Below are 8683 nucleotides of genomic sequence, written 5' to 3' on the forward strand. Positions count from 1 at the left end.
CTTATTTCAGGCTAGGGTTGCTGTTGCCTTTTTAAGTTACCTCGTGTTCATTGTTTTTACTAATCTCATGGTAACTAATGTCATATTTATGACTTTCAGATAGTACAGAGACAGGCTGGTGACAGGTGATTTTCAGCTCGCACCGCACAATGGGTCAATGAACTATTAGCAGCAGTAACGTGATGTTAAATAAATGTAAACTTTTGTGAAATTAAGCTTATTGTTTACAATTCTTACAATTATATATAGTAATATAATTATTTATTATAAATATTATATATCTATGTATAATTCTTACAATACTTATTCATATACACAATATATTCAGGTTTAAAACAACTTAAGCATACTCATATATAAACGTACACTGCCGTTCAAAAGTAATGATGCTGAAAATTCAGCTTGGCATCACAAGAGTAAATTACATTTTAAAATACATAAAATAGAAAACAGTTATTTTAAATTGTAATAATATATTACGATATTACTTTTTTGTATTTTTATTCAAATAAATGCTTTTAACTATTTACAGCAATTCATGAATACATTTCTAATAAATTGAATACCGGTAGCATGCCAAGCATTTTGTATGTGTCCTTTCTTTCATGTTGTCCTTGCATAGTCTCCACCATGGTTTGCTGTGCTGCATAGGGATGCTCCAATCGCTCAGAGAAAGGTGTGTGAATGTATGGCTTCCCCACTGACATGAAGAGGATAAAAAAATGGTTGGCTCAAGTCAGCAGGAGCAATCTAAATCTAAATAAAAATTACAACAACAAAAAAAATTGCGAGGTAATTATACTTAAATTTATTTGCACTTTTTCACATGGAAACACCCCAATGGGAAAATGATTTACTAGAAATAAGGAACAAGCAAAGCCTTGCAAAACCCAGGGAGCTGAGACTCATGGTGAGGGTGCAGTCTCATTGCAGGGAGTCATCAGTGTTACCTATAACTGTGCCTTTAACCACCATGTGATATGTACAGTATGTGGGTAGAAAAAAAAAAGAGAAAAAAAATAGTTGTGTGTGGAAACTAAACTCAAGTCACTCTCTGCAGGCACATTGAGGCAAACCTATTTGTCATGACCAAAAATTTCTAGAGTAGGCTGAGACCAGATGCTATTCCCACCATCTTTGTGCATCGTCCTGTGGTCAAAAAGAGGAGGGCCCCTGCACCACGATGCACCCCTAGAACTGTAAACATACAGCACATCACAGCTGATCACAGCTATAGTATTACAGGTGACATATATAATAAGTAAGAACTATTTCTAGTAATATTTCTAATTTTGAAGTTATGTGATATTTTGAATATTTAAAATTAGCAATACCATGTATTCTGCCTCTATCAGTTTCAAAGGTTGAGGGAAAAAATGATGAGGACACTCACAGAAGGGAAAGTGACAGTGAAGAAATAGAGGACATGGCTAGAGAGGAGAGACAGGGACAGGTGACACTACCCAGTCAGCCAGCAGCCAGCAGCCAGTCAGCTTACCAGTGAGCCATCAGCCTGGGTCTATTAAAAAAATTTAAAGAGACAAGAAAAAATATCAAAGAATGCAAAGGCAGCACAAAGAAAAATAAAGAATGAAAATGCAGCTCTCAAGAAAACAATTAAAATTAGGGACAAAAATTTAAAGAAATTTTTGTCAAAAGACCAAATAATGGCATTAGGAAGACGAACCACAAAAGGGATGAAATGGAGCAATGACACAATTAAGAAGGCATTCAAAATTTGCTTTGCAGCCGGTCCAACTGGTTACAAGACCCTACAGGAAGTACAGATTCCCTTGCCAGCAATCAGAACCCTGTAAAGAAGGATGGAATGTGTCAAATTTGAGCCTGGTGTGTTGACAGAGGTATTTGATTTTTTTAAACTTGAAAGGGACCCTTTTTAGACCTTGAAAGGGAGTGTGTGCTGTCCTTGGATGAAATGGCAATCACTCCAAGTGTGGAGCTGCACATGCTCACAGGCAAACTCTATGGTGATGTCACTTTGCCAGGTCACACAGGAGCACTGATCTATATAGAATGACTGGATAGCTCATGACGTCATAAACAGTGAAGCCACCGCGCCGCCATATTGTGATTCCCTAGTGAGCTCACGCGTTCTATTGAATCAATAGGAAATTGTATGATTTGACTGAGAAAACATTGCATAACGAGACACCGTCTTTAAATCTAAAGTCTCCCTGAACAGTCTTACAACGCAAACATCCTAAGCATTTAAATGGGTATTTGTTTAAAGTCGGAAATTATTCCTGCTTACTAAAAATTAAGTATATGTGAATTGTGAACTTAAAATAGCTCTTTCTGATTGTGTTTTACAGATAGATCAGTAGTCTGTTCAAGTATTTGATTAGTTGGGGGGCTTCCGGTGATGGCGTAACGAGACAGACGTGTTTGGTGATCGCTCTCCGAGATTGATGGAAAATACCCACCAAAACTCGATGATATATTATCCATTAATAGAGTAAGTTAAGCATTTGAGTGGGGTTCAACACATTAAAGGCCAAAAAGACGCAAAATGCCTAAAGGAGACAAATCAATAACCGCGACAAAAGCTAGCAACGCAACCGAGCAAGCAAGCACGAGCCCGGGCGGAACTAACAAAACCTCGAGCGCGATATTGGAAGCAATAGAAACGCTTAAATCCGAACTGAAGGGGGACAATGACAAACTAAGGAAGGACATCAATGCCCTGCGCCAGGAGATGGGTAATAAACTCGACAACCTGACGGAGGAAGTGAGAGGCCTGACGGAAAGAATGGATGAAGCGGAGAATCGCGTGGGTCGTGTTGAGGACATGACACTTGATTTGACTGAAGCGCTGACTGAAAGCATTAAGCGACAGAGGAGTATCCAAAACAAACTGACCGATCTCGAATCTAGATCGCGAAGGAACAACATTCGCCTTTTCGGGGTAGAAGAGGGAGAGGAAGGGAAGTCGGTGACGCAATTCGTGACAGATTTCCTCAAGCGTGAGTTACCTTTGCCAGCGGACTTGGATCTTAAAATTCAGCGAGCCCACAGAGTCTTCGCAGCTAAGCCCCGACCAAATAATAACCCGAGACAAATTATAGTAAATTTTCAAGAAGATACTACTAAAGAGCTAATCCTCAAGGAAGCGTGGAAAAAAGGACGCATTCAGTCAAATGAGAGAAACATTTATTTCGACCACGACTATGCAACTGAGATCGTCCAAAAACGCATGGCATATCAAGAGATTAAGAAAGTGCTGAAGGAGAAAGGTGTTCGTTTCCAAACACCCTACACGAGCATACGAATCCATTGGGAGAGTGGCGTCGGAACATACAGCAGCGCACACGAAGCTGGGATGGAGTTGAGGAAGCGGGGCTTGGAAGTGGAGGTGCCGACAGCGGTTACGGAAGAAGTCGCTATGGAGACTCGACTGAAGTCCTTGGGATGGCAGCGGGAGGCGCGTCCCCGGCGAGAGCACAGAGTCCCTACGGCGCAGAGGGCAAAAGAGAAATTGATGGAGTTTCAGAGAAGCGGGAAAAAATGAAGGATGAGGAGCGTTTGCATTATTGACACAGGAAGGCCTTTGTAATTCACAGGACTGAAGGAGAGGCACCAGAGAAGGAGTTAGGACGTTGGACACTAAGGATGGAAGTAGTTTCCAAACCTTACATAGGGCCCTCCCCTTACGGGAGACACTACCCTAGGCCTACCGACGGGGCCCAGTTGGGAGAGATATTCTTCCATTTGAGGAGGAGTCACAGGTATCCCCGGTTTCATTGTTTCTATTTATTTTATTTTTTTATTTTTTTTGTTCTCGGTAATAGTTCCTGTTCACTTGTGGGGTCTACAGCAATAATTTACTCAGGGTATGAGTGGGTCATGTAAAGTGAAAATTGAGACAATAAATGTAAATGGTCTGGGTAATCCGATAAAGAGGAGTAGGTTGATAACGAAATTAAAAAGGGATAATATGCAAGTTATGTTCATACAAGAAACTCATATGTCAAATGAAGAACATGAGAAATTTAAAAAGCTTGGTTACATAAATTCATTTTATAGTTCGTACAAGAATTGCAGAAGGAGAGGAGTTATTACCCTAATTTCAAACACTGTTAATTTTGAATTGACTGAGGAATGTTCCGATAAACATGGCAGATATGTGATTGTTAAAGGGAGGATTGATAATACTGTAGTCACACTAGTCAATGTGTATGCTCCCCCTGAGGAAGAAAAAACATTCTTTAATTTATTGTTTGACAAAATAACAATGAGTGAGGGGATTTTGATATGTGGAGGCGATTGGAACACAATTTTGAATTACACTAAAGACACAACAAGTACTAAAAGATATAAAAACATCAAATCCAAGATTCTTAATATTCTAATGAAAGATGCAGGTCTGTGTGATGTTTGGAGAGTTCTGCACCCATTAGAGAGAGACTATACGCATTATTCTGCTGCTCATAAGGTACATTCTAGGATTGACTACTTTCTGATGAATACAATAGATAGACATCGGGTTATAGACTGTAAAATCGGAATAGCAGATGTGTCAGATCACAATGCTATATACTTAACTATACATCTTGATTGTCCAAACAAAACAACATTATGGAAAATGAATGTTAATATTCTTAATAATGAAATTGCGGTGCAAGAAATCAAAAAAGAGATTCAAGACTGTATAGCCAATAATAAGGATGAACAAATAGAGCCAACAATATTATGGGACACTATAAAAGCAGTGATGAGAGGAAACCTGATATCAAGGCTAGCTCACATTAAAAAAAAGAAAAAGCTATTACAAGCTGAATTAGAACAAAATATGAGAAATCTAGAAAAACAACAGCATACAGATAAGAGTGATAAATTGGCTGGTATGTTAAAAGGAATTAGAAAACAATTATCAGACATGGCAAACGAGGAGACAGAAAAGAAACTGAGATTCACAAAACAAATCTTTTATGAATCAGGTCCCAAAGCAACTAAAATATTAGCAAAAAGATTAAGATCACAGCAAATAAGGAACTCAATTAACAAAATCAGAGATCCAGAAAGTAATGTCATAACATATGAACCTGAGGAAATCAAAAATATTTTTCATAAATATTACAAATCTCTGTATAATCATTCAGAACAAGTAGATAAAAAAGAAATTGAAGATTATTTAGCTGAATTAGATCTCCCCTCCATAGGAACTACTCAAAATGGATCATTAAATTCACCCATTACTAAAAAAGAACTTGATAATGCTATTTGTAGATTGAAATGCAAAAAAAGTCCAGGTACAGATGGCTATCCTAACGAATGGTACAAAGTTTATAAAGAAGACCTTGCCCCTCTATTGTTGGAATCTTTTAATTGGACACTCAAACATGCAAAATGCCCTCCCTCATGGAAAGAGGCCATTATAACAGTTATACCAAAGGAAGGTAAAAATAAAGAGTTATGTGAGTCCTATCGTCCAATTTCCATTTTGAATGTTGATTATAAATTATTCACGTCTATAATCGCTAGAAGATTAGAAACCTTCCTCCCTGACCTGATAGATGAGGACCAGACGGGTTTTATAAAAGGTCGCCAAACACAAGATAACATTCGGCGCACATTACATATAATTAATGAAGTCAATAAACAGAGCACTCCTACAGCCTTAGTAAGTCTTGATGCGGAAAAGGCTTTTGATAGAGTCAGCTGGAATTTCCTTTTTGCGGTTTTGAAAAGAATGGGTTTTGATAAAACTATCATTAAATGTATACAGGCCCTATACGATAAACCAGTGGCTAGAATTAAAATAAATGGTAACTTAACAGACAGATTCGAGCTCTTCAGAGGAACAAGACAGGGATGTTGTCTAAGCCCCTCCCTATTTGCCTTGTTTATAGAGCCTTTGGCTCAGTATATAAGACAAAGTAAAGAACTTAAAGGAATCACAGTCGCTAAGGATGAACATAAATTAGGTCTTTTTGCAGATGATATTATCATATACCTCAGCAATCCGGATTATACGATTGCTAAACTTTTTACGCTACTAAAAGATTTTGGAGGGAAATCTGGGTATAAGTTAAACATTTCAAAAACCCAAGTTCTCTGTATAAAATACAGACCAGCTGATTCAATCAGACGAGCTTACAAATTAAAATGGGATTCAGGAAAAATAAAATATTTAGGTGTTTATCTGACTAGAGAACTAAATACATTATATGAGGCTAATTATAATAAGATTAATGAAGATATACAAAAAGATTTGACAAAATGGGCAACACTAGTAATGGATTTAAGTTCAAGGATAGAGGTGATAAAAATGAATGTGTTGCCTAGATTGCTGTACTTATTTATTTCGCTGCCAATTTGTATACCAAAAACTCAATTTGATAAATGGGACAAACAAGTGAGTAGATTTATTTGGAAGGGGGAAAGACCAAGAGTTAAGCTTAAAACTCTACAACTAGAGAAAAAAAGAGGAGGACTTGCTCTTCCTAATTTTAAAGAATATTTCCTAGCTGCCCAGTTAAGATATATAATCTATTGGTGCTCGTCAGAATATTATTCCAAATGGAAACACATTGAGCTTAACTACGGAACATGCCAACCACAAACGAGGTTGGGTGAGAAAACATCTAACCAACCTATAGAACCAAATCCTATAGTAGACACAACAATTAAGATCTGGTGGGACATAATGAATAAGTACAAATTGGAGGGGGATTGTAAATTGTTGATCTGGCCATTGTACTCTACAAAATTCAGAAGTGGACAGATGGATAGCACATTTAAAAGATGGACAGACAAGGGAATCACCGCAGTGTGTACATTAACAGAGGGTAAAAAGTTTAAATCTTTTGAAAACTTGAAGAGGGAATTTGACCTGGAAAACTCTGATTTATTTAGGTATTTCCAACTAAGGCATTTTTATAATACAGACATAGAAAATCACCTCTCTCAAGAGGGCAGTGATTTAATAGATATGATCGCGGGGGCATACAGACATTTACCCTCGAAAACAGTATCCAGGGTGTACAAATGTTTACAAAATTGCAATAGGTTTGATTCCCTGTATATAAAACAGAAATGGGAAGTAGAACTGCAGCTTAAATTGTCAGAGGATGATTGGCATTCAATCTGTCTTTTTCAACAAACTTCTACTAGCTCCAGACAATGGAGAGAATTTGGCTGGAAGAACTTGGTGAGATACTTCATTACCCCCCTCATCAAAAGCAAACAGTTAAAAAAGAACCAACAGTGTTGGAGACTTTGCGGGGATGTCAATGTCAATCACTCTCATATATTTTGGTCATGTATAAAAATTCGCCCCTACTGGGAATCTATTGTAACAGAAATGGAAAAAATTTTGGGTTACAAAATACAGAATGACCCACAGTCTCTGTATTTAGGCCTGTTAACTAAAGATGCTGTTAAAGGGGAAGACATTTATCTACTCAAAGTGATGCTTATATCAAGTAAGAAAGTTATAACGAGGAATTGGTTGAAAAGTGAACCTTTGAGTCTGGACCAATGGAGGAATATAATGGAGGAAATATGTGCAATGGAAAAAATGACCCACGACCTGAGATTGGAAGCACATAAATGTAAAATACGATGGTGGAAATGGACTTGTTATGTAATGCACTCAAAGGTATGAAACGAATGGAAGACCTGTATTTGTAGTACCCTACTAGTTTTTTTTGTTTTTTTTTGCTGTTGTTGTTTTTTTCTTGTTTTTTTTTTCTGATCATTGTGAATTTAAGAAATGCAAATAATAATAATAATAATAAAAAAAAAATAAAAAAAAAATAAAAAAAAAATATTTGATTAGTTAGCAAGAACATGTCCAGGAAATGCATAATACAAATTGTATGGGTTAATGTACACCTGTTTCACCTCTTATTTACCCCTTATTTACACTGCACACGTCTGCGGCGCGTTTACAGCTGCGACACGGCTACCGGAGCTGATCGCGCCCACAAATCGGCAAATCACGTGGAAATGCTCCCGGTGCGAGTTGACACCGCGTGAAGGTAGGAATAAAACATTGTCGGAGCCATAATGCGCCGCAGATGTGTGCAGTGTAAATAAGGGGTTTACACATAGGCCTACTCCGTTTGCAGTGCATATTTTTACCATACCCATGTCAACAGGTTGGAGCTTTCACTGCACGCGGATGCCCGTCCTGTGCGGTGCGTGCAGAGATCGTTTCTGCTGCAGGCGCTGAATTTAAGTGACAGCGCATGGTTCGTGGTCAAACTGAACACGGGTTGACATGAAAATATTAAATATATGCATTTAATTAAATTTATAAGAAGTAATGCATTGAATAATACGTTTATTGGGTTTAAACTTGAATACGTCTGTGAAAGAATGCATAGTAGGCTATAATTTTTTTTTAAACAACACGGAAATAGCGACAATTGTGCATATAAATTACTATATATGAGCTTAAAGTACAACCTGTGAGCAGTTTTTCAAGATCCTTTTGTGTTCTTCGTTTTACACTTGTTGATGCGCAGCGGGTCAGAGCTACCTATCTCTGTATTACGGCCGTTGGAGCCCTCTGCTGGTAGGGAATCGTAAGATGGCCGCTCGAACACTTCCGGTGGCTTCACTGCCTGGTGGCAGTTTAGAACGTCATGAGCTATCCAGTCATTATATAGATCAGTGCACAGGAGTAGCAACACATGTGTGTTTATGTTGGCTGGAA

General features: G+C 37.8%; 1 long non-coding RNA gene across 1 annotated transcript; it reads right to left on the reverse strand.

The window, feature by feature from the left end:
- Positions 1-472: 472 nt before the first annotated feature.
- LOC130102953 (uncharacterized) lies at positions 473-1273 on the reverse strand. Its single transcript, XR_008809304.1, has 2 exons — positions 1133-1273; positions 473-700 (listed from the first exon to the last, which is right to left on the reverse strand). It is a non-coding gene; the product is annotated as an uncharacterized LOC130102953 (long non-coding RNA).
- Between the last annotated feature and the right edge of the window lie 7410 nt (positions 1274-8683).

Source organism: Rhinichthys klamathensis, unplaced genomic scaffold (assembly GCF_029890125.1).
Source record: "Rhinichthys klamathensis goyatoka isolate OS25496 unplaced genomic scaffold, OSU_Roscu_1.1 h1tg000281l_1, whole genome shotgun sequence".
Classification (NCBI taxonomy): Eukaryota; Metazoa; Chordata; class Actinopteri; order Cypriniformes; family Leuciscidae; genus Rhinichthys; species Rhinichthys klamathensis.